The sequence below is a fragment of the Schistocerca piceifrons genome, chromosome 5 (genome assembly GCF_021461385.2).
Source record: "Schistocerca piceifrons isolate TAMUIC-IGC-003096 chromosome 5, iqSchPice1.1, whole genome shotgun sequence".
NCBI lineage: Eukaryota > Metazoa > Arthropoda > Insecta > Orthoptera > Acrididae > Schistocerca > Schistocerca piceifrons.
This window is the reverse complement of record NC_060142.1, coordinates 578891531-578917549: the sequence shown is the minus strand read 5'-3', so window position 1 is coordinate 578917549 and position 26019 is coordinate 578891531. Positions and strand designations below refer to the sequence as shown.

Sequence of the window (26019 nt, the reverse complement as noted above, 5' to 3'; positions counted from 1 at the left end):
TAAGGACATCACACACATCCATGCCCGAGGCAGGATTCGAACCTGCGACCGTAGCGGTCGCTCGGCTCCAGACTGTAACGCCTAGAACCTCACGACCACTTTCAGTGACACACCTAAAGCAAGTTCACGCATCCTTTTCTTTAACATTAATTGTGTTCTCCGTTTCGTGATACTTCATCAGTTTGTGAATTTGAATATAAAAGGAAATTCCCTCTTTAAATTTTTCTTGACTGATGGAGGGAAATTTCTAAAAAAGATTCTCAGAGCAAGATCCATCTGTGGAAGAGCTCTTATAAATTTCTTCGTCAAGACCAGTTTGATATGTAATGGTTGGAGCAACATTACTTTTGTGTTCTACAAGCGGTTGATGTAGGACGTTTTTAGTCTCAGGCACAAAATGTCTCCGATTTGACCAAATCTGTATGCTCGAGCACTTTTGCTTTTCCCAGCTAACCCACTCACATAAAAAGCAGAACTTTTCATGTAGGCCTAAGTAAAATTAATGTTACTGAAAATAAAATAAAGATTATTTTGCTATGAAAAAAACTGGACGTGATAGAAGAATACTAAGAACATTTTTAAATCACCGTAAAAGTTTGTTAAGAACACACACTTATTTTCAGTCATCTGACATCATGCAAACCGTTCTGAATGGACTGAGAGAATTTTACAGGGTCTCCCAAACCCTTGGGATTCACATTACATAAATGTTAGAGGATTCTAAACTGAGTCAGAAAAGAAACGAATAGACATTTACGTTCTTATTGACATAAAAAAATTACGGATTTAACAACTACTTTGCTCCCGGCAACTCCTTGAAATGACGACAACTAGACTGAACACATGCTTTCAGGAAACGTAAGAGTTTGCCACATGCTCCGACATAGCCCTTGTTGTATGAGACATGCAATTAGGGATTCTACACACTGCATTCTTTAAAATGTGCATTCCGCGAACAGACTGATGAGCACTTATTGGCGAATCTTCTACGGGATCCAACTATGTCACTTCAAATTCTGCTGTGCAGACGATTCCTTGCCGAGGTCTTTTGCCAGCTCTCCATGGCATAAACCAGCCGTTCCCTAGGCTTTTCAATCCACAGCAGTGGATTTCTTTTAATAAGTATGACGCAGTGGGAACTCCGGTTCGCGTCAGATCACCGGAGTTAAGCGCTGTCGGGCTTGGTTAGTACTTGAATGGGTGACCGTCCGGTCTGCCGAGCGCTGTTGGCAAGTGGGTAGTACTGAGCCCTTGTAAAGCAAATTGAGGATGTGCTTGACTGAGAAGTAGTGGCCCCACTCATGAAAACTGACAACGGCCTGGAGAGCGGCGCGCTGACAACACGCCCCTCCATATCCGCATCCAGTGATGCCTACAGGCTGAGGATGGCACGGCGGTCGGTCAGAGTTTTTCGAGACCTGTTCGGACGGACTTAGTTTTGAGTATGGCGCATGTGGCGATACTTCACTCTGGTATTAGTTCAGCTTCCCAAACAATAGTTGCCTGCTAAATAGCAAAACTCGACTGCTACTTTTAGTGTCTCATTTCCTGATTAAATTCGACTACATCCCATCACCATCATTTTACTTTTTTTGATATTCATCAAATAACCTCTTTAAGACACTATCCATTCTGGTATGTTGATAATTGTTATTTTGTGGACCGTTTAATTGCAACTGAATGAAACACAGTTTTTGTGCCATACGAGTTTCGCCTTTATTCTTTGCAAAGCCTTGCTAAGAATAAAGGCAATATGCTTAAAATTTATTGCCGTATTCAGCATTCATGAGCACTATTTCACTTCGCATCTCTGGAAGGTACCTTTGCCAATCCGCTTTTCTTTGTAAATATATATTGTACATTCTTGTTTGCTGACATATTCTACATTATTGAGTATCTCCTGACTGTGGATGCATTGGAGTAAAAGAACGTCTAATCTAATGTAAACCAATATTCTTGAACCCTACAAGGGCACTGCGAAGTTTTCCGTGATGATTGCTGGGTTTTGTATCTGCTGATTTGCTACCAGGGACGAGGAATAAATTTACATTGTATAGCCTAACTGGCAACAGTCGCAACATGGAAGATAGGTCTGTGTAGAGAAGTCGCAATGGCCATTATTCTCACACCCAGCATCTCAAAGTGTGTGTCCCCACTTCAGCTATTATAACAGCTCTCCAATCGTCGCTTTACCAATATGTGTGCGAAGAGATAGCTGTTGGGTAGGGGGGGGGGGGGGGGGGGAGACACTTCCCGAACGTAGTGCTGAAGTCATATTCTTCAAGTTAAAGCAAATCGAATGAGCACAAGTAAAAAGCAAGTTTGGTTCTTCTATCCACTGAAGTGCACAAAGGAAACTTTGTTTGAATGATTTATTTTATTAATTCAGTTGTTGGTAGCTCACTGGATAAATGCTGGACTGAAAATAAATGTGTGTGCATTTCGATCCTCATTTAAACCTAGAATTTTTTCTCACGCTTGTCGTTTCCTGAAACCAGAAAGGGAGCTAACTGAAGGTTTTGAGATGCGATGCTGCAGAGGATTGCTGAGAGTTAAGTGGACTGGTAAGAAAAGAGGAGGCTCTCCACCGAATCGTAGAAGAATGAAAAGTATGGAAAACACTAACTAGAAGAAGGGACAGTGTATACGACACGTTTTCAGACATCGGGAGGTAACCTGCTTTATATCCAAGGGCTCTGTAGAGGGGAAGAAATTGTAGGAGACAGTTATTAGAATAATGTAAGACGCAAGCAATTGAGAACATTGGATGGTAGTGCAAATCTGAGATGAAGAGATTCGAACACGAAAGGATGGTTCAAATGGCTCTGAGCACTATGGGACTTAATATCTGAGGTCATTAGTCCCCTAGAACTTAGAACTACTTAAACCTAACTAACCTAAGGACATCACACACATCCATGCCCGAGGCAGGATTCGAACCTGCGACCGCAGCGCTCGCGCGGTTCCGGACTGTATCTTGGTAGGTCGCATCAGACCTGGCAGAAGGCTGACGACGAAAAAAATATGGATTCTTCCCACCTCGACAATGATTTCCGTATGCGAAAAATGCCATATTGCACCGTCGTTTGGGGCCCACTTTAAACTGCACCCCCGCTGCCCCCAACAGACTAGTTAAGGGAGTTCCAAAGTCGGACGCAGGCAAAGGCACCTCTAGCTGGGCCATTCCTGGCAAAGCAATGGGTTGTCAAACCAGACTTCGGGGAATTTTACTAGTAACTGTTTTGTCTTTATTTATTATTACTGCTTTACGAAGAAAAGTACATTGATAGTTAAAACAAATTTCCTCGCTGTAAATTTGACATTACTATAATATATTATTTATAAGAATCGTCCTACTCCAGATTTCGCTGGGATTGCCTGAGGTTTATTTTGTAAGACCGTAATTAGTGAATATCAGTGTAACAAACCATACGAATAAGCGGTAGCTACGTATTAGTAGCATTTGTATTTCGTCCTCAATAAATGACCTGGAACGTAATACAGCTTATTGCTATTAGAAAGGTTTACAAAACAAAGCACGTAAATCAGTTTTATGAGTAAGATGTTTGTGGAGCAGACGTCTCTGCGGTAATGAAATAGTTTTAATAATTTCAAACCATAAAAGCTACCGAGAATGCAAATGATAATCTTCTGTATCTATCTCCGAAAATTTGTAATATAAAACTGACGTGACTGATTTTTCACAATAAGAGAGGCAGCATAAAGCGAAATCTGAATGAAGAAATATAAAATTACTTTTTTCCTGTGTATAAATTATTACTAAGATTAAAATTAACGTCTAGGCTAGCCTGCTTAGTTCATAAAATCTGCTTAGTGCCTGAGTACTTATTGAAATTTGCCGTCGCTTGCCTGATGGTTTAGTAGAAACGCGTTCCAAAATCGACGCATTTGATAGTCATAATGAATAATGCTTATCGGAAATCAGCATTTTGTTTTGTCATCATTACTTCGGCAGCTGTGTCATAGCTACGATTCAACTTATTTTCCGGTTGAAGTTATCTTGAGGAGACGTCAGGAGTATCCGTTTCTGCTGCGTCACTCGAAGTTGCTGTGTCATCGTTTGTCAGCTACACCTGTGTGCTACGTTCAGAAGGCATTTAGCTCCCGTCGGTTTTTCCTTAGGAGAAATGATATTAAGGATACATTCGAATTGTATTGTTTGTTTCAACACAAAATCCGTACATGTTACGTTTAGTGTTCAGCTGACTCTAGAGTCCGAGAAAATACTTCTTTTCCATATTCATATCGACAGCGATAGCGTCTCCTCGACGATTATCCAGAGCTAACCCCCTTTACCATTTTCTTGGTGCGATCGAATATTCACTTGAAGTAAAACCTACAAAAATTGAAATCAGGACTGCGAGACTGGTATTTCAACTCGTTCGTGAGAACATTGGGGAAGAAATCTTAAAGTGCCGTTACTTAGTGTTGGGGAATGTGTGTCGCTGTACCAAAACCGTGTCCCGGACCGGGACTCGAACTTAGAACTTGCCTTTAGCAGGCAGTGATGCTAACGAGTGAACTATCCACGCGTGAATCCCGTCCGCCCTCACAGCAGCCCTGCCCTAGCTTTCCGAACTTCACAGAATCACTTTTGCTGTATGTTTTCCTGAAAGAAAGGATAGTTGGGGATTTCCAGCACGGACATAATTAGAATCAGCTACAGCTGTGAGGACGTGACATGAGACGTGTCTGAAAAGCTTAGTGTATTAGAGGATTAGCCGCTACAGCAAGAGTCCTGTTTTCGAATCCCGATCCATCGGCGAGTATCTGGAAAATTCACGCTCTGTTGCAGAATGAAGCAGCTGCAACAGTTTGCCAAACACGCCGATCAACGTTGTAATTGACAGAACAGACTGTGAAAATTGGGAACCAGATTGCGACTCACGAGAAAGGTGCTGAATACGTCACCAATGTGGTCGAAGAATTCTAACCACACCGGCTTCTCATTAAGTGCCAATTACTTGAATCAATAAAATGCTAGCCCTGCAGTACTGTATATATGAGTACTATCCATGAACAGTTTAATGGGGCATTGTATACACTAATTATCAAATCACTATACCAATCGTGGGACTTCATGTGTCATTTTTAACAAATTTTTATTAACAATACAATGAACGGAATCACTATACCAATGGTGAGACTTCATTTGTTATTGTTAAGAAATTTTTGTTAACAATACAGTGGGCTGTGAAATAAATTTTTGCCTGATAATTTCACACGTAACTTTTGTCTTTTTATCGCTCTTCCTGGGACAGACCCAACAGCGTCCTGGTCTAACATTATTCTCCTGTGGGGTGGTTTATAGGGGTGTACCTTGAGATTATTTTCTCAAAATATCATTTTATCGTCGACTATCACATCCTGTTGAACATGATCATCACCACTGCGCTCATTATCATGTTTCATTGCAGCCATACTCTTGACACGCTTCAGCGTCACTTTAGCTTTCACAGTAAATATCCTGAGAATCTTCTTTCCCAACAGTTTTTTCCCACCACTTTCAGTAAATCTGATTGATAGAATAATAGACTTGTATAATGTATAATTATTCGGGCCGTTATTATTATTATTATTATTATTGTTATTGGAACACTGACACAGTACTAATTATTAAAAAGTTCGTAAAGATGAAATGTGGAAAGAAATGCCAAGGTCTACAGTAACACTGTTGCTGGGTACGCCGTACCCCAATAGTGCTGCTAGTGGGAAACGCAACTACTTCAGACAAGTTTACACCTGGTACTGAAAAGGTCTCTACCAGCCCAAAGATCAGCTGAAATCTCAAATAACAAAATGCTGCTGTCTCTTAGAATTATTTAAGCCATTGTACTCCGGGGTTAAAATCTTCAGCAGTTCATGATTGTTGAATCGCTGCTTAAATTAGCTTCTCCTCGTCGCATTACATGAATCAGGCAAAATCTAATCTACGTGAAGTGCGTGGCAGAAGATACTTAATGATTGTACCCGGTATTAACGTTTCCTCCGTTCCATTCACGGATGGGGCGGAAAAGTGATTGCTCGTTCTCCTGTGTGCGAACTTTGGGTAATTTTATCTGAACAATCTCTAGGGTGTAGATATGTGGGGGTCTGCCCTGAATGAAACTTCGTATAATTTTCCAAGCGAGATGTTACGGCTCGTTTCTTCCTGCGTCTGCCAGAATTCGTATTATAAATATTACGCATCAAATTACCCTTCTCGCTCTTATTGCAGCTCGGCTATCACGGGAAAGTTCCGAAAAGCCAAATCTGAGTGGTTGTCATTGTTTTGTTTTTATTTTGTAATCTTGCCATTAGGCGAAAGGAAATTTCTGCTCAGTACACGTATACGCCCTCGTTGACTTGTTGTTTTATCTTTCAAACGATGCTCGTATTGTTTGGATACGAGGCGTGTGTTTGTTTACCTACTTGAACAGGGCCGGAAGTGATAGGCGTGTTGAATAATAGCGCCGAACCTTGCGGAACCAGCCGTGGTCGTTAAGATGGCGGCAAGAGAGAGCGCCTTGTGACGCGGCTCGCCCTTTGTTTGTCTGGCAGTGGGCTGGCCGTCGCGGGGGGAGGGGGGCGGTGGGAGGGGGGGAGGTCGTTACGGCGGCATGCAGAGGCGGCCTGGCCTAGCCGCGCCGCGCGTTGTTTGCCTGGTCCGGCCAGCCTCGGCTGAGTCAGCGCTCCACCTCTCGCCGCCGCTGGCTTCAGGCACGCCCTCTTCCCACCGGCGGAATCTGCAGCCGTGGGAAGACGACTTGCGGCCGCGGCTCGCTTACCTTCTCCACCACCACCTAGAGAGTCTCTAGCTGGTGGTGCCTCCTCCCTACAGCCAGCCGTAGGTACTGTACGCTGCTTACCAGCAGCCGCCGCAACCTGACGCTGATGAGATATCTTGCTCAGGAATCTGACATTTAGGGTGTAAAGGCTTTGTTAAAAAGGAAGCCGCTGTCCGTGTTGAAATGGCGTAACTGGACTGCTTATTTGTCTGGATGAAGCACCTTCCGCACGCGAACTTTTAACATATTTTCCGGAAGGTGTCTTACTGTTAGTGTACGCATGGAACCAGTATTAAAAAACAAAACACAGATATAATCTACTGGATTCATTTACACCTACGTAAGCCAACCATGTCTTGGTTCAAATGGCTCGCCGCGCGGTCTAGGGCGCTACAGTCAAGTACTGTGCGGCTGGTCCCGGCGGAGGTTCGAGTCCTCCCTCGGGCATGGGTGTGTGTGTTTGTCCGTAGGATAAATTTAGGTTAAGTAGTGTGTAAGCTTAGGGACTGATGACCTTAGCAGTTAAGTCCCATAACATTTCACACGCATTTGAACATTTTTTTCAAATGGCTCTGAGCACTATGGGACTTAACTGCTGTGGTCATCAGTCCCCTAGAACTTAGAACTACTTAAACCTAACTAACCTAAGGACATCACACACATACATGCCCGAGGCAGGATTCGAACCTGCGACCGTAACGGTCGCGCGGTTCCAGACTGTAGCGCCTAGAACCGCTCGGCCACTCCGGCTGGCCCAACCATGTCTTGAAAATTCCTGACACAGTAAAAGAATGTGCTACTAACAAGTACGTGTCAATGTGACATTCGGGCTATGCATTTCCTAATGAAAATTTAGGGCGACGGAGATATTACCGTAGTTCAAAATGGCGGTTTTTGTGCAACTCAGGTTTAATTCGCCTATCGGTTTTGGTCACCTTTCTTTTGAGACGTTCATACACTTTTGGTGTGGAGATTTGAGAAAAGCACAAGAGGCACGCCTTTGCTTGGTGCTAACACTGAAAAGATCGCGCCTCGAAGGACGTCTGTTGTGTTTATGCTTACCTCATAAATCTCACTCAGTAAAAATGGATTGTGTGTGTGTGTGCAGACTTTATACACATCTCATAAGCTTCAAATAAATGCTGTAGGCGTAAGGCGGCTGTGGCTCCTCTGTGAGGGTCGGTGGGGGTCAACACTGGGTGCCATGTTAAAATCATCGAAAACGACGGATCTGAATGTGAAAGCCACGATCTTAAGCGTCGCTGACGTGGCTAGTGACAGTCTCAACGACGTTAAAGTAAAACAGAATGAATACAACTCCGTATGACCAGGAACTTTTCAAATGTGGATTCCACAGAAGACTGCTGAATATAAGGTTGGTAAGTCGGATAGCTAAGGAAGAGGTACCGAATCAAATTTGAGAGATAATGACTTAATGACAAAACGTTATTTCAAAGAACAAATAGGTTGAAACAACGTGTTCTAGGCATCAAGGAATCATCAATTTGGTAATGGGGAGATGTGTGTGTGTGTGTGTGTGTGTGTGTGTGTGTGCGGGGTAGGGGGTGCGGAACAACAACAACAACAACATTATCACATGCAAACAGTGAGAAACAAATAGAACACTTTGAAATTTACGCAGTAAAATAACGTTCAGTTTTTTCTTACAGCTACGTGTTTGACGTTCTATTTTCGTGACTGTCTACTTAAAATATAAATAAAAGCTTCAATCGTAAAATGATTATAAAAAGACAACGTAAGTAGTCATTAAACGTCGCGTTTCTTCATTAATGTGTGTAAAGATATAATGCAGTACTCTCGAGAAAAGCACACAACACACATGCACAACACTGGACATCTTCCGACATCGTTAGTTTCCTGTGAGCAATGTACTTTAGCTAAGCACCTGATCTACAATCTAATAATGTAGCAAAGCCTTTGAAACGCGTCGTAAATAAAAATAAAACTTGAAGTTTAATGAACTGTTACGTTATATTTTTTATGTATATTTCAAGAAAGTATTTTTCCCGCGCCTTTATGTTCGGAGAAATGATTTATGCCCCTATACGTATTTACGTTTAGGCACACCCGAATTTAAGTGACAAAAACGAAGGAAATGCTGAAAGCGTTAAACGTTATGGGAAGCGTGATGCATTGTTGCGCTGAACGTTATGGGAAGCGTGATGCATTGTTGCGCTGACGTAGCATTCTGTGTCGTGTCCACAAGAGACAGCACTACAGTGTTGTTTAAATTTCTTTCCGCCGAGCGTTTAATTGCTTGAGGCTGAAGTGTCTCCGCGCTTGACCCACAATTCCCAGGTATCACTGGTCACTGGCTTTCCGGGAACCCCCGTAACCGGGGCATGTGACATACTAAGCAACGGTACCCAACATCCGTGTCGCTGGTTGCAATTACCCGCCTGAGCGAAGCTGTCACGCTCACGTGGAGAGCGCCTAAGTTTACGGAGTTACTGTCCGATTGGCGCTCTGTACGGCACGCATCCATGTCCTGTACGTACACTGCGTCTAGACTTACGGAATAACGTCCGTAACTTAGTTCCACGTCGTCTTCATTTTGTTTTTCTTCGTATTAGTCGGCTGTTTCCAGTATTCATCGAGGTGGTGACAAACTGCCTGTACCACTGGAAATGTGTTCTTTGTTGATGTTCGAATTACAGTTAATGAATAGAAGATTTCATTTGATGTTATAATCACCACGCCCCCAATGTTGCAGGGTAGGATCAGAAAATGAGGATAGATTTGGCTACTTATGCGTATTTGAACTTTTTTCTCCTTCATTGCTTCGTACTTCAGAGCGAAGTACGAGTAACTGCTAGAGACTTCCCTCTTCCGTATTTATGGTACAGGAGGGCAAGTCAGAAATGCTATATACGCAGGCAGTCCGAAGTTTTACTCACGTGTCTCGATGTACTTCACCGTAGGAGGTGGCTCAGGAACGCCGTTCAGATTCTCGTCGAGCTATGCAGATTTAGGATTTCCATGGTTCTCTGTAGCGATGTAGGCAAATGCGTGGCTGGTTCCTTTAAACAGGACGTGGCCAAATACCATGTGAATCCATGATCCATCTGAGCTTGTACTTTGTTGCGTCGAGGGGGCGCTAAAACCGTAAACTTCCTACTTTCCTTTCAGTGTAGTTTGTACATCGATTGGTCTAGGAGGAAAATGTTTGCATGATACAGCCTGTATTTTTGATACTCTTTTATTTACGTGTAAACAAGAAGCGCGTAATTGACTTGCATTTCTACCAATTTCTCTGTTTACAAGTGTTAGTTTTTTTCACGCTACTGACCATATAGTTAGACTGAGAGGCACAGAAGATGACACCGTGCGCTACTTTCCTGGAGGTTTGCATCCAGCAACTTGTAGATGAGTTTCAATTTTTATTTTAGTGAGTAATTGTCATAATAAATGAGAAATGTTGTAACAATGTGAGATTTTCAGAATGAATATTTCACTCTTCAGCAGAAGGTGCTCTTTTTTTTAATGATTTCTTGAAGCCTTCAGCTGCCATTTTCTTTATTTCCTGTACGATTGGCCGGCCGCTGGTGGCCGAGCGGTTCTAGGCGCTTCAGTCTGGAATCGGGCGACCGCTACGGTCGCAGGTTCGAATCCTGCCTCGGGCATGGATGTGTGTGATGTCCTTAGGTCAGTTAGGTTAAAGTAGTTCTAACTCCTAGGGGACTGATGACCTGAGATGTTAAGTCCCATAGTGCTCAGAACCATTTGAACCTGTTCAAGTCCTGGTCCAGCTCGTAGTTTAATGTACCAGGAAGTTTAATTACGACATTTATTTTTAAAAGCAGAAATCTGTAAGAGTCATGTCTGTGAAGCAGAGCTAGCTAATCTTCTGGTATTTTTACGCGGTTTTCCTTATCAATAAAAAATGAAATGCGAGGGTGAGATTATTTCGTAGCAATACGTGAAACGTAGTCTTGCCTCATACAGTAAGTACTATCATCAGTTCTGCGGGAATATGCCCAGTCACGCAAACTGGTCTGTATGCTGGTGTTCTTGTGCGAGGACGGCTCTAATGCTTATAAAAGGGAAACAGAAGCGCTTTATCTGTACGAGACGCCAGCACGGCTCCGTGGGATCGGATTTCGCGCGGGCTCGTCCGATTTCGCAACGCTGCGCAGATTCTGCGCAGGCAACCTTGGAGAGGCAGCGCCTCGCCTCCACGTGTCACGTACGTGAGCGCCCGGTGGGTCGTCCTTGCCTCCTGTCGCCCCCCCCCCTCCCCCCTCCCTCAAAACAGTCAATACCGGCCGCAGAACATAAACTGAAAGGCTTCAGTTGTACCACAAGGCTGAAGCGTGAACTATATAGTCGCCTCGCCTCCTCCCGTTGCTCTTTGTACTTTAAAAATAAATAAAAGCAGCGTGCTTTGTTACCAGTGCCACAGAATTGTTGCTACTCAAAATCTTCTCGTGTTGTTTCTGTACCACGTAACAAGGAGATTTGTTCTCTAGTGTATAGTTTTAGTTTTGTGCGCATACTGCGTTAATTTTAATGTTGCACCGATGATGTTTGGCATGTGGGGTGCTCAACTACGCGGTCATCAGCGCCCGGACAAAGTCCAAGTTGTCTCACAGTCCAGTCGTGCCACTGTCACGAATGATGATGACACGTACACTCAGTCGCCGGGCAGAGAAAATCCTCAACCCGGCCGGGAATCGAACCCGGGCCCCCGTGATCCAAAGACAGCAACGCTAGCTACTTTTTTGTTGTTGTTGATCTCATTTTGTTCGTTATAGTTCGTTCTATATGTTCGGGGCGGACGTCCTATGACGTCCGTTTTTAAGTTCTTCGTTGATCCATTCACTCAGTTTTTTTATTGCAGAGGGCAGCTAACCCTCTGACCGAGCACGCATCCACTAGACCACGAACTGCGGACAATGTTGCACTGAAAAATGGTCCATTTAGCTGTTATGCAGACGTGTGTGGAACATTGAAAATATAGAGTTACATACTATTATTTTTTGTCAATTCGTAGCTGCATGTCTACAGTCATAGTACACATCGAAATACTCGCGCCGCAGTACTGTAGTATATCGCTAGAAGAGGCAAAACAAAACAGATTTCGCCGTCCATCTCCGCTTGATCAATGGGCTGCGCCGCTTTGTTTTCGCTTCTCAAAGCTGGCGGGGCGATTTCAATGTATGCCAGAAATGCAGAGGTAATATGTGCAAACAAAGAGTTAATTACGTCCGCAATTTATTTCTTTTTTCAGGTGATAATTACTAAACCCTGTACACGTTCCACCACACACTCTTGGATCGCTATATCCTTTACTCGGTCATGAGCAAGTAAATTAGAAATGGCTGTCGTGTTGGAGGAGAGCGAACGGGATATTGGACGGACCTTGTGCTGGCCGCCGGCGTTACAGTCGTGTTCGAGACACCGTAAATCAGCGTGTTTAATCGCAGCCAGATCGTAGGTACCCGGCGTACGAGGCATTCAGAGTGCTGCCGTGTCAAGGACGTGCCGTGGTGGAAACTGCCGCTGCCAGTCAGCAGCCGTGTCCGTGGCAAAAGCCGCTACCGGCTGTTGCCGATACTAATAGCGAACAGATGCACCACTGTGCTGCGAACCACACGGCAGTGCATCTATGGGAACAACCACCGGCGAGCATTCGTACCGTGCAAGCCCACAAACGACAGCTTCGCTGCCGGTTGCAGAAATCACCGTCCCATACGTATAGCACTACTCACATCACACTACAAGGCACAGGGGGTAGCGAGGACGCAGGAACAACGCCATTGGATGCTCGATAACTGTAAAATGCTAATCTAGAATCATGCACAGATCAAGTTTCCTGTTCTCATGCTCGTAGTGTGGGGGTGGCACAGTATCTCACTCTGTGTGTCCCCGCCCCCATTCCTTCCAAATACAAAATGGTTCAAATGGCTCTGAGCACTATGGGACTCAACTGCTGTGGTCATCAGTCCCCTAGAACTTAGAACTACTTAAACCTAACTAACCTAAGGACATCACACACATCCATGCCCGAGGCAGGATTCGAACCTGCGACCGTAGCAGTCGCACGGTTCCGGACTGCGCGCCTAGAACCGCGAGACCACCGCGGCAGGCTTCCAAATACAACTTGTAATCACCAGTTGTACCGTGCTCCAGATGCATAGGATTTTAATAGACTGAAGAGCCAAAGAAACTGGTACACCTGTCTAATGTCATGCAGTTCCCCCGCGAGGACGCAGAAGGGCCGCAACACAACGTGCGATGGACTCGACTAATGTCTGAAGTAATGCTGGAGGGAATAGACACCATGAATCCTGAAGGGCTGTCATTAAATCCGTAAGGGTACGACGGGGTGGAGATCTCTTCTGAACACCACGTTGCAAGGCATCCAAGATGTGCTCAACAATTTTCATGTCTGGGGAGTTTGGCTGCCAGCGGAAGTGTTTAAACTCAGAAGAGTGTTCCTGGAGCCAGTCTGTCGCAATTCTGGACGTGTAGGGTGTCACATCGTCCTACTGGAAATGCCCAAGTCCGTCGGAATGCACAATGCACATGAATGGACGTAGATGATCAGGCAGGATACTTACGTACGTGTCACTTGCAGAGTGGTATCTACACATATCAGGGGTCCCATGTCACTCCAACTGCACACGCCCCACAACTTTACAGAGCCTCGACCAGCTTGAACAGTTCCCTGTTGACATGCAGGGTCCATGAATTCACGAGGTTGTCTCCATACTCGTACACGTCCATCCACTCGATACAATTTGAAACGAGACTCGTCCGACCAGGCAGCATGTTTCCAGTCATCAACTGTCGAATGTCGGTGGTGACGGGCTCAGGCGAGGCGTAAGGCTTCGTGTCGTGCAGTCATCAAGGGTACACGAGTGGACCTTCGGCTCCGAAAGCCCATATCGATGATGTTTCGTTGAATAGTTCGCAGGCTGTCACTTGTTGATGGCGCAGCATTGAAAAAAATGGTTCAAATGTCTCTGAGCACTATGGGACTTGGCATCTGAGGTAATCAGTCCCCTAGAACTTAGAACTACTTAAACCTAACTAATCTAAGGACATCACACACATCTGTGCCCGAGGCAGGATTCGAACCTGCGACCGTAGCGGTCGCGTGGTTCCGAACTGAAGCGCCTAGAACCGCTCGGCCACAGTAACCGGCGCAGCAATGAAATGTGCAGCAATTTGCGGAAGCGTTGCACTTCTCTCACGTTGAACGATCCTCTTCAGTCGTATTTGGTCTCGTTCTTCAAGGATCTTCTTTCGGCCTCAGCGATGTCGGAGATTTGATGTTTTACCGGATTCCTGATATTCACGGTACACTCGTCAAATGGTCGTATGGGAAAATCCCCACTTCATCGATATCTCGGGGGCACTGTGTCCCATCGCTCGTGCGCCGACTATAATACCACGTTCACACTCACTTAAGTCTTGATAACCTGCCATTGTAGCAGCAGTAACCGATCTAAGAACTGCACCAGACACTTGTTGTCTTACATGGTTGTTGTCGACCGGAGCGCCGTATTCTGCCTGTTTACATATCTCTGTATTTGAATACGCATGCCTATACCAGTTTCTTTGGCGTTTCTGTGTAATAACTGTGAAACACACTAAATATTTCGATGTAATAATAATTTTACTTGTACCATTGCCCAGTACGTCGACATATCATAGATTCCGAGGAAATATAATTTAGGCAAATTATTTACAAAGCATTCTTTTGAAAATTCGAGAAGGACATGTGTCGTGTAATAGACTGAAGAACAAGCAACACGCTAGCTACAACCCCTCACAACAGTGTTTCAATGATATTTTTATCATTTAACTGTACAAACTTCGTTATTGTATATTACTGTTATCGTTTTCACTATCAAGTACAACAATGTTCGCTATAATTAGACTTTGTTGAGTGAAGTCATGATCAAAGTGTATTGAACTGGGTGTCCCAGAGTGTAGATAAGTACAAAAACACCGAAATGTGCGGCAGACAGGCAGTAAACATGTTTTCCAGCCATAGAACAAGTTAGCCACAGAATGAGCATCAGTATAGTTGTTACATGTACAGTGAACCCCACTGCATTCTGTGGCTCAGTTGTTCCATTGCTGGCCGGCATGGTTGACCGAGCGGTTGTGGGAGCTTCAGTCTGGAACCGCGCGACTGCTACGGTCACAGGTTCGAGTCCTGCCTCGGGCATGGATGTGTGTGATGTCCTTAGGTTGGTTAGGTTTAAGTAGTTCTAAGTTCTAGGGGACTGATGACCTCAGATGTTAAGTCCCATAATGCTCAGAGTCAAAAAAATGGTTCAAATGGCTCTGAGCACTATGTGACTTAACATCTATGGTCATCAGTCCCCTAGTACTTAGAACTACTTAAACCTAACTAACCTAAGGACATCACACAACACCCAGCCATCACGAGGCAGAGAAAATCCCTGACCCCGCCGGGAATCGAACCCGGGAACCCGGGCGTGGGAAGCGAGAACGCTACCGCACGACCACGAGATGCGGGCACTCAGAGTCATTTGAATCATTTTGTTCTATGGCCGCAAAACATGTTTACTACCGGATGCCATACATTTCGGCGTTTTTGTACTTACCTACACGCTGGGACTTTCAACGTTTCTTGACGATGACTTCACTTAACTAGCTTGAGTCCGAAATCGTTTCAGTAATATAAAATAAAGGACTTTGTACAAATGTCGGAAATATCATTCAAACATTATTACATGACTGTGGCACAAAAATATGAAAATATTATCTCACAACTTTGACAACATCGTAGTATACACCGTATAAAATCGAAGTGTGAGCACTTCATTATCATTAGACTTAGCACTACGACTGTAAAATCAGCTCTCCGAACAAGCAACAAGCAAGCTACAGGTGTGCTATTTCTTTCCGCCTACGCACGAGAAAGTCACTTTTTTCCTCTGGTGAGTGATGTTTCTCATTCTGTAGTGCTTTTCTCGAATTCCTGAAGTTTGACATTTCTACTGGTGAATTCACGAGCCTTCTTGGGTTTGTTGTTGGTATCAGTTACAGTTATGGCCGCATTTACCTGGCAGCGTGTTTATTTGCTAATTTTTTGTAATGTTGTATGATACGTATGATACTATGTGCTAGAAATAGGACTCAGCATTTATAGATGTAACAAAAATTTCCTTAGAAAAATACTATCATTATCAAGTAAAGCAACAGCTACATAGAAAAACTTTTTCAAAGTATCAGCTTCCCTAGTAATTTACTTAATTAAATTTAGATTCACTGTCAGGTTAGGTTATGTTAGGTTAGGTAGGGTAGGTTACGTTAGGTTAGTTTAAATGTCAGATATCTGGGAACTTATTCATGTAAAAAGGTAAACGCTTTTAGTAAAATTTTGTTTAGGGAGGAGGTGGAATGGTTCGTGACTGCTATCACAACCTCCCCCTTTCTTAGACTGATTAGTGGTGGTACACGTCAGCACACGCCATAGGAAGGATAGAAGGACGACGAAACGCGCACGAGCGGACGCTAGCCGCTTGGTAACAGGGCGCTGTTTAGGGAGGCGATTCACGTGTTTTCATATGGGGAATGTTTGCAAAGTATGAAAAGAGACTCCTGGCAGTTAGTATCTCATTGGCGATCGATAATGCAATCAACTAGTCAATTAAGTGCATCCGTTTGTTCGTCTACGGTACTCCATAGGCAACACGAATCTTCAACAAGTCAGCGCACAGCCTCTTCGATCCAGAATTGTCAGAATAGTGTGAGGGACGCTCCTACAAAGTTACCTGATATCAGTCCTATTGACAACATTACGGACGCTATGGAAGGAGAACCAGTTACGACCAATCTCAGTCAGCTGTTTACGGCAGTTGAGCAGTTATTCCTCGGGATGGTTCATCAGCATTTTCGGTGACGTTCGAAGTTCATACCACGCCCCGACGCCGGAGTCAGCAGGGCGAAACTGCGTGATTGACGCCTCAAGGAAGGTGTTCCAAATCATTAGTTCCGAGTGAGGATGATTCATGCAGTATTCGTCCAGCGAATTACAGGACTTTCAGCAAGTCGTAATAGACTCGACGATTCAGGATACCTCAATTTCTGTCCTCTTCGGTCTCTGCATCCAGTAAAGAAGTTTTATATGACGTAGAATGCTAGTCGGTGCGACAGTGACAGGGGAATACCATGCGAGGTCAACCGTAGAAAAACAGGTGCACCGCATCTGAGGAACGTTGTGCAGCCGTTGTGGCTTCCACTGGCCGACGTTTATCTCCTAGAATGACTCACAAATGCTGTCACGAATTTGAGATGGATTACGGGTGACTCAGTCTCCCAAAATATGCCTTTAACAGGGAAATACCTGTCCAGCAATACTAGCGATACTCTTGAACGATGGGTTCCAGTTTTTTTTTCTCCCCACAATGATTATCGTACTAATTTTCATTATCATAGTCTTGAAGGTGCACGAAATTCACTTGAGACAGATTTGGACTGCTTGGAGATTTTGCGGTCCAGTCGTTGTTTTGACGTGTTCGCTCTTTCGAAAGGGATAATGCCCGCCATACAAAACGTACATTTGGTTTCAATACCTGTGGTAACAAAACGACCTAAGAATGAATCAGTTTATAATTTCTCTCGACCGGAATCGATTCGACTACTTATTGTACTCTGTTATTAGACTCCGTGACAATTTTGTCCCAAGTTCAAAAATCGTACAAGAGTTCTGCTTGAGTCTAGTAGACGTAGATATAAATGCACCTCATGCACAGCTTTCTTTAACAGCACGTTGTCTTTGTGGCCGTGTATTTATGTAGTTTTGGTAGTCGTGTTCGTGGTTTCAGCATAACTTACCCTTCCCCTTGTATTTAGCGCATGTTTCATAAAAAATCGTTGCCTCAGAAAATGTTACTTGATATCATTATTTGCTGATTCAGTTAGGAGTAAATCATGTGCGCCAAAACTGAGTCTTCACTCAGACAGGTGTTTGTTTCATGATTTACAGAGGATAGTACAAAATGCAGCACCATTTCTAGAGACTCAACTGTGCGTAAAACAGGTGGAAAGCTTTGACTTACGGGTAGTTTGCTGAGAAAGTGCATTGTCTGTTTTAAAGAGGACTTACAATATTGCTGAAGTATGTGAGATTCATAAATCACGTTGGACTATCAGGAGACCTCGAGCATATACAAAGAATGGCAGTGCGAAAGGTCATTTGATTGTGTAACTGTTTAACTAGTCAGACTGTGGAATAGGACTGCGGAAACTCCTGTAGTTGTAGACATCCGAAAACGACGCCTAATATTTCGCAACAACCGATTTAGAAATCCCCAAAAAGGGTTTCCAGTTAGGAATTACGTTGAGGTGACAAAATTCATGGGATACCTCCTAATATCGTGTCGGAGCCCTTTTTGCCCTGCGTAGTGCAACATCTCCACGCGGCATAGACTCAGCAAGTCATTGGAAGTCCCCTGCAGCATTTTGCGTCTATAGCCGTCCATAATTGCGAAAGCATTGCCGGTGTAGGATTTTGTACACGAACTGACTTCTCGATTATGTCCTATAAATGTTAGATGGGATTCATGTCAGGTGATATGGGTGGCCAAACCATTAGCTCGAATTATCCAGACTGTTCTCCAAACCAGTCGCGGACAATTGTGGCCCGGTGACATGGTGCATTGTCATCCATAAAAATTTCATCGTTGTTTCGGAACATGACGACCTCGAATGGCTGCAAACGGTCACCAAGTAGCCGAAAATCCAGAGGACCCATTTCATTCCATTTAAACACAGCCCACACCAAAATGGAACCTACCAGGAGCTTGCACAATCCCTTGTTCACAACTTGGCTTCGTGGGGTCTGCGCTATATTCGAAATCTGACATCAGCTGTTACCGACTGAAACAGGGACTCATCTGACCAGGCCAACGTTTTCCAGTCGTGTATGGTCCAACCGATATGCTCACGAGACCAGGAGAGACGCTACAGGCGTCGATCGTCTGCTGCCATAATCTCATTAACGGCGAATTTCACCGCACTGCCCTAACGGATACGTTCATCGTAGTTCCCACATTGATTTCTAAGGTTATTTCACGCTGTGTTGCTTGTCTCTTAGCACTGACACGTCTACGCAACCCCCTATGCTGTCAGTCGTTAAGTGACTGCCGTCGGTCACTGCGTTGTCCCTTGTGAAAGTTAGTGCCTGAAATGTGGTATTCTTGGCACGCTCTTGACACCGTGGGTTGCGGAATATTGAATTTCCTAAAGATTTCCGAAATGGAATGTACCGTGCGTCTAGCTCCAACTAACATTCCGCCTTGAAAGTCTGTTACTTCCCGTCGTGCGGCGTTAATCACGTCGAAAACCTTTTCACATGTATCACCTGAATACAAGTGACAGCTCCGCCAATGTAGTGCCTTTTTATACCTCGTGTACGCGGTAATACTGCCATATGTATATGTGCATATCGCTACTCCATGGCTTGTGACACCTCAGTGTAGCATTCATTGGTGTTTCAGACTGTCTAACTTTGCTGCAATAATAATAATTTTAAATTGTTCTTCCCTTCCCTCTGTCGGAAATCTACATCAGTACTCATCGAGTCACCTTTCTATTTTTCCTTCGTCGTTGAGCGCCCGTAAGTTCCTCCTCCTTTCCATTTGTGGCGCAGGGTAGTTTGGGTACTACAATCTTTTCTCCCGTGTTCGATTCGCGACTGATGCGTAGGAAAACGGCTGTTGATAATCCCCCGTATGAGCTCTAATGCGTCTGACATTCCCGTCATGTTCACTTCACGAGATATATGTGAGAGGAAGTGATATGTTGCGAGACATGTCTTGGAAAGTTTGTCCTCGGAAGAGAAAATATGCTAATGAGTGGGAGGCATATAAGCATGTAAGTAATCACGCTACTTCCCAGAATGGAACTGGAGGAAACCTTAGTATTTGCTACTATTTACTGAGTACCATCTGCTGCCTTTGGCTTCCGGTGCAGTAGGGAACCTTGTCGTGTTACCTGCCTGTTAGTAGTGTGCTTTCTGCGAATCATTTTGGACCTGCACGATTTTGAGGTTTGTAACAGCTTCCCCGCAGCTGCTGGAGCTTCCTTTAGGATACGACCATGCAAGAGCTCGTTAGAAGTTGTGCCTGAAACTCGGATAATTATCAAAGCGTTGCCGCCCGCTGCCCACCAAGGCTGACGTCGTTAACGCGGGACCTGCTCTTCCCTAGAGTGCTATTTGCGGCCAGCGCTGCGAAACCAGCCCATTGTTTTGGTGACAGCTGCTGCCTCAGCAGAATTGAGACGTAAGAACTCCGTTTCACCAGCGCTGAACTAATTTGTGATAAAGCTATTCTTTAAACTTCGTTACTTTAAGAGGGCGAAATTAGTTTGGGAATCTGCCAACTTCCATGTTGCTTACGTTATCGAATATTTATTGTCCAGAGACCGTGTTGAAGCACACATTGGAGTACTGCCGCCTTGTTACGTGGGGTGTGAAGGAAAAAAAATACGGTGTTGGTAAATAGGAAAAAAATATAATAGTAACCATTTTAGTGTTTAACGTCCCGTCTACGACAATCTCACCAGAAAGAATTCGCACTTTCGGATCGGACGAGGATAGGAAAGGAAGTTGGCCTGCTCCTTCTGAAATGAATTTTTCCAGCATTTGCATTAAATGAATTAGGAAAACTATTGTAAAGCTAACCCCTTATTGTCAGGCAGGAAGTCGAATCCATCTCCGCCCGATCGGGAATACAGCTTGTTAACCACTCAATCTGTGTTTGAGAGATGCAGACGATTATTTGACGATTTGAACAGAACAGAGTTCATCTTCCATTGTGAATTCATAACACATTGACAGCTACAGACTGCCAAGGGTTTAGCCTGTCTCTGTCGTTCCTTTTAATTATACATTCCAGATCATACCACTTAGCGTCTTTTCAGGAATTGTGACCAATTCGTTCTACGTCTCCTCTAATGATGTCATTTACAGGCTAACGGACCTTACCTGATGAAGTAAGTAACGTTAAAAGACCGAAAAGATTTTAAATTGTTTTTAGCCCCAACCGGACCGAGGAGAGTGGTACAGTGACAAGGCACTGTTCGAGTTCGGGAGGACGGCGGCTCAAATCCCCGTCCGGCCATCTAGATTTAAGTTTTCCTTGATTTTCCTAAATCACTTGAGGCAAATACAGGCACGCTTCCTCTGAAAGGGTACGATCGACTTATTTATTTATTTATTTATTTAACCTTCCCCAGCACGAGCTTGTACTCCGTCTCTAATGACCTCACCACCGATAGTACGTTAAGCCTTAATCTTTCTCCCTTGCGCCGGCCGAAGTGGCCGTGCGGTTAAAGGCGCTGCAGTCTGGAACCGCAAGACCGCTACGGTCGCAGGTTCGAATCCTGCCTCGGGCATGGATGTTTGTGATGTCCTTAGGTTAGTTAGGTTTAACTAGTTCTAAGTTCTAGGGGACTAATAACCTCAGCAGTTGAGTCCCATAGTGCTCAGAGCCATTTTTTTTCTTTCTCCCTTCCTAGCCTATATCTGAAATTAACCGTGGCAGCTCTTGTGTAGATAACGCCGTGAACACATCGTGTTTCTGGTTATGTTCTAGCGGTTTACTGCACAGCGAACAAGTCTAGTTCTGTATTTTCAATAAGGTTGATGTGACACGTAGGCCAGTGTGAACTAAGAACAGCAAACGTCTTTTTTAACTCATAAACTTATTTTTCTTCCTCTTTTTCTTGTTCCTTTGTCCTGCATCACTGCAGGGTCGCGTCGTTGTTATTCATGTGAAAGTGAGTGAAGTTTCTGAAATGTTAACGAATCGTGTAACTGAGGCGGAACCACTTACCAGCTCGGCATTCACCTAGAGAGATATGGGAAACCGCCTAAAAACCACACCCAGACTGGCTGATACGCCAATCCTCATTGTTAATTCGCTGGATGAAGTCGGTCGGGATCCGCCGTATTTCCCCGTCCCGAAATCGGCGCATTAACACGCATGGATGTACGGGCGGGTGAACTTCTAACTTACTAACTTACTGTTGTTCAACTAATATCACCGGTAATTAAAGGCAATTGTCTTCCACGTAGGCTTCCATGATTTTGTCCAGCGTATAATACGGTAGGGTCCGCCTCTGTATGTGAGTGATTAGCGTGGCTGATTACCAACACGGAGGACCAAGGTTCGATTCCCGGTGCTGCCAAGGATTTTCCTTTCTTGGGAGAATTACAAAGGGATGCATTCGGCATCGTAATAACAGTTGAGAAGCTACTTGACCTAACAGTAGCGGCTCCATGCCACGAAAACTGACAACGGCCGGGGGAACAGTGTGCTGACTCCACGCCTCTCCGTATCCCATCCGATGACGCCATTGGCAGAGAGTGACACGGCGGTCGATCGGTCCCGATGGGCGCGCCAGGGCGTGTGGACTGAGTTTTACGTTTACGTATACCTATACTGCGCTAAAAATTAATTATTGCATCCTGAATTGAGCTTTAGGGTGCGTGTATTCCAGTCAGTAGCGCACTCGTATTGCTGGAGTTCCCAATGTGGTAGAAACGTGGGAGAGTCCGTCTGGAGTCTGGAACTGCACAAAATAAAAACAGTTTGAAGCATTAACATGCTCGGTGCGTCGTTCTTCGCGTTGGAGCTGATTTACTAGAAATCAATCATAAATTGCTTTTGGCATAGCGGCGACATGTAAAAGACGCCCCAAAAGTTTAGCATCAAACTCATGCATACGGTAGTACCTTGCATTTGATATACGGAGGACTCTCCCACGTTTCTACCACATTGGGAACTCCAGCAATACGAGTGCGCTACTGATTGGAATACACGCACCCTAAAGCTCAATTCAGGATACAAAGTCTTCAACGAGCAGTTAGTACGTGCTTGTAAAATGCTTGTATTTGATATGTAACCACTGCCTGCTGCATTTCCATTGACAAACTATATACAATTTGCCATGTGTCCACTGTGGAATTGCCATTGTTTACAGCACATGGTAGGTAGTCGAAGATTGAGCATTGCCACGAACATAACGAACGTGCAGTCGTACGTTTAAGATGTGGTGCAGTTGGACGTGGTGCAAGAAAGCCGAACGAACATATAGAGAAAATATTCGCACCAGGCGTCACCGTAATCAGAAGAAATTTATCATCATGGTCAGAAACAAATGGGAAAGTGGAAACAGGATGCACAGTAGACTTTTAGATGGTAGTGTTGGAGCTTGTGGGAGATTATTAATAAGCAGCTTCAATATACGCGTGAAATATATACTTTGAACTATATGAAGAATGCAGTGGTTTGACAGTGCAGATGGAGCGGGAATTACACTCCTACAAGGGACAACATGCGCATACTGTTGCAGTAAACGATTTCGAAGCCAGCGTTCGGTTCTGTCAAAGGGTTTGTTATAGTGGGTGTATTGCGACTGCTGGTCGACGCTTTAAAGTGTTACTAGCTTACGTTGTAGCTGTCAGTTGTTGATGTTAGTAAAACACTAAACATTCCTTTGCGTGATGACTAGTGCCGTATCTCAAAGTACCTAGCTTAGGATCCTCTACCACCTGGACTGTTTTGACCCCGAATATTTGGAAAACACACACACACACACACACACAGATAAACTGGGTGAGAGAGAAAGAGAGACCCACATTGTTTTTTCTCAGATTCTCTCCGTTAACATGCACCTGCTAAGAAAAGTGTAATATGTTTTTTCCATTGTCATATGACGTAATCAAAACGATTACTTTTATTTTACGGATTCATAATGGTTTCACGTGGCACTCAGACAGTGAGACATATTTTCTTAATACATTTTGTCAAATATTTTTTTTTTTTTTTTTTTTATTTCCGATACATATTTCGCAGCGAAAACTCATCAGTTTTTCAAGTGAATCTTGAAACCGCTGGTGATGGTCATTAGGATATTCAGATCTACGTCATTACGACAGCCATTATTCGCTCGCTGTCGGGTGGTGGTAGGAAAGGCCCGCAAGAATGAGACGTACAGAAGTCCTGCAGACGGGACATCACTACTAGAAAATTGTGGTGGCAGTTAATGGAGAGGACAATATTAATGGTGAACGAATGACAACAGGACCGGTCTGTAGCAAGAGCTGGAGAAGAAAGTGCGTTGTCCACCTGTAGTCTCTGGAGACGATCGCTGCTGCTTCGGTAACTGTCTTGAAATGGCCTTTAGAAGAAATTAACTGTAACCCCCTGCACATTTTGAATCATTTACATTTAAGTATATGCTGATAAAAATTAATCCTTTTTGTGTGTTGCCTGCCTTATCAAAATTTTGCAAAACCTATCGCTTACTGTTGCTAATAACTGCTGACAAAGAACTGAAGCACCCGGAAGGGGACGTGGAGACGAAACGAAACTTAATGGGTTCGGACGGTATGTGATGTTATTGTAGTGATTACAAAATCGAGTAAAATTACAAAGACTTGGCAGCATCATCGCACTTACTAGTACGACGTTGCACCCTCTCTGGCCTGGGTGCATCCACTGACCTGGCTGGGAAGGGGGTCATGAGGCCATAGTATCCTCTCCCGAGGCAAGCTGGCCCACCACTGTTGCAATTGGCCCTTGATATCCTTTGAGTATCGGTACTGGGACAGAGTTGACTTCCGGGCTGGTCCAATAGGTGCTTTTTCGGGGTCAGATGTAGGGGTTTTAATGGCCACATGACTACCTCAACATCACAAAAAAAATGGTTCAAATGGCTCTGAGCACTATGGGAGTTATTTTACATCTGAGGTCATCAGTCCCCTAGAACTTAGAACTACTTAAACCTAACTAATCTAAGGACATCTCACACATCCATGCCCGAGTCAGGATTCGAACCTGCGACCGTAGCGGTCGCGCGGTTCCAGACTGAAGCGCCTAGAACCGCTCGGCCACTCCAGCTGGCTCAACATCACAAAGACATTTCATACAGACGTGTTCCACGTGTGGACGAGCATTGTCTTGTTGAAAAATGGCACCACGATGCTGTCGCATGGGAGGTAATACTTGAGGATGCAGGATGACCGGGGTTGGGACCTGTCCCCCAGTCGCCACCGTACCGGCGAAAATGGTCATACGGGGTAATGCAGAACCATAATTCTTCGCTGAACATTATGCGATGCCGTTCATCAGCAGTGTATGCTACCCGGGTTACAGCACCACTCCAAACGCAGCCCGTTTGTGTCACGGTGGCCGGCTTGTGTGGTGGTTCTAGGCGCTTCAGTCTGGAACCGCGCGACCGCTACGGTCGCAGGTTCGAATCCTGCCTCGGGCATGGATGTGTGTGATGTCCTTAGGTTAGTTAGGTTTAAGTAGTTCTAGGGGACTGATGACTGCAGATGTTAAGTCCCATAGTGCTCAGAGCCATTTGAACTATTTTTTTTTTCACGGTGTTAACGGCGGCTTATGCATGGGACGGTTGTTCCTAAGTCTGGCTGCTGGTAGCCTGCGACTAATGGTGCAGGATGACGCAGAATACTGCAAGGAGAGTATTACCAGTTCTCGGATGGCAGATGCACATGTGGAGTGCTCCGTGCACAATATGTGATTCTCCCTCGTGGTGGTCGGACGTGGTCACCTATAACCTTGACGACGATTATACGTGCTTTCACGTTCCGATGCTCTCCAGCATTGGGGCATTGCCAGATCCAAATGCTTCAGAAATCTGGATATTGCACGATTGGAGCAGCCGGCCAAATGGAGACACAGTGAAGCCCGTTTTAAGCATTATCAGGTGCTGAAAATGCTATCTCATACGGGGCATTTCCGTGTACTTCACAATGATCACTCAACATCTCACGGGGTTGATGCCCTTTACATGCCCTAACAGGCCTGGTGTCTTATCAATACAATTATAGCAGCAGGAAATCCACACTCAGGGCCACCTGATACCCCCTCGACCCCTAATAACCTGCCAGTCCCATCCGCAATTCAGTCGGCAGTGTAGAAACGTCCCCGTACTGTGCTGATAAACCTCTTACGTTATTTGATTTTCTAACAGCTGAGCAAAACTGAACGTACTCAGACATTTCTCTCTTTACTTATTCCGATCATCACTAAACTGACACAAAATATTTCTAGCGCAACGCAATCTGACTTCCAATAATCCCTACAAAAGAATGGCCCTGACTGACAATAACCTGTACCTTTCATGAATCACTTACCTCACAAAAATCTTCGTTACTCGAACTACTGCAATACAGCGAGCGCCAATA

At 44.5% G+C, this 26019-nt stretch overlaps 1 protein-coding gene across 1 annotated transcript in view; it reads left to right on the top strand.

The window, feature by feature from the left end:
• The window catches only part of LOC124797938 (xaa-Pro dipeptidase), a 916331-nt gene that overhangs the window by 367678 nt on the left and 522634 nt on the right, over window positions 1–26019 (top strand). The gene's annotated exons all lie outside the window — the stretch shown is intronic.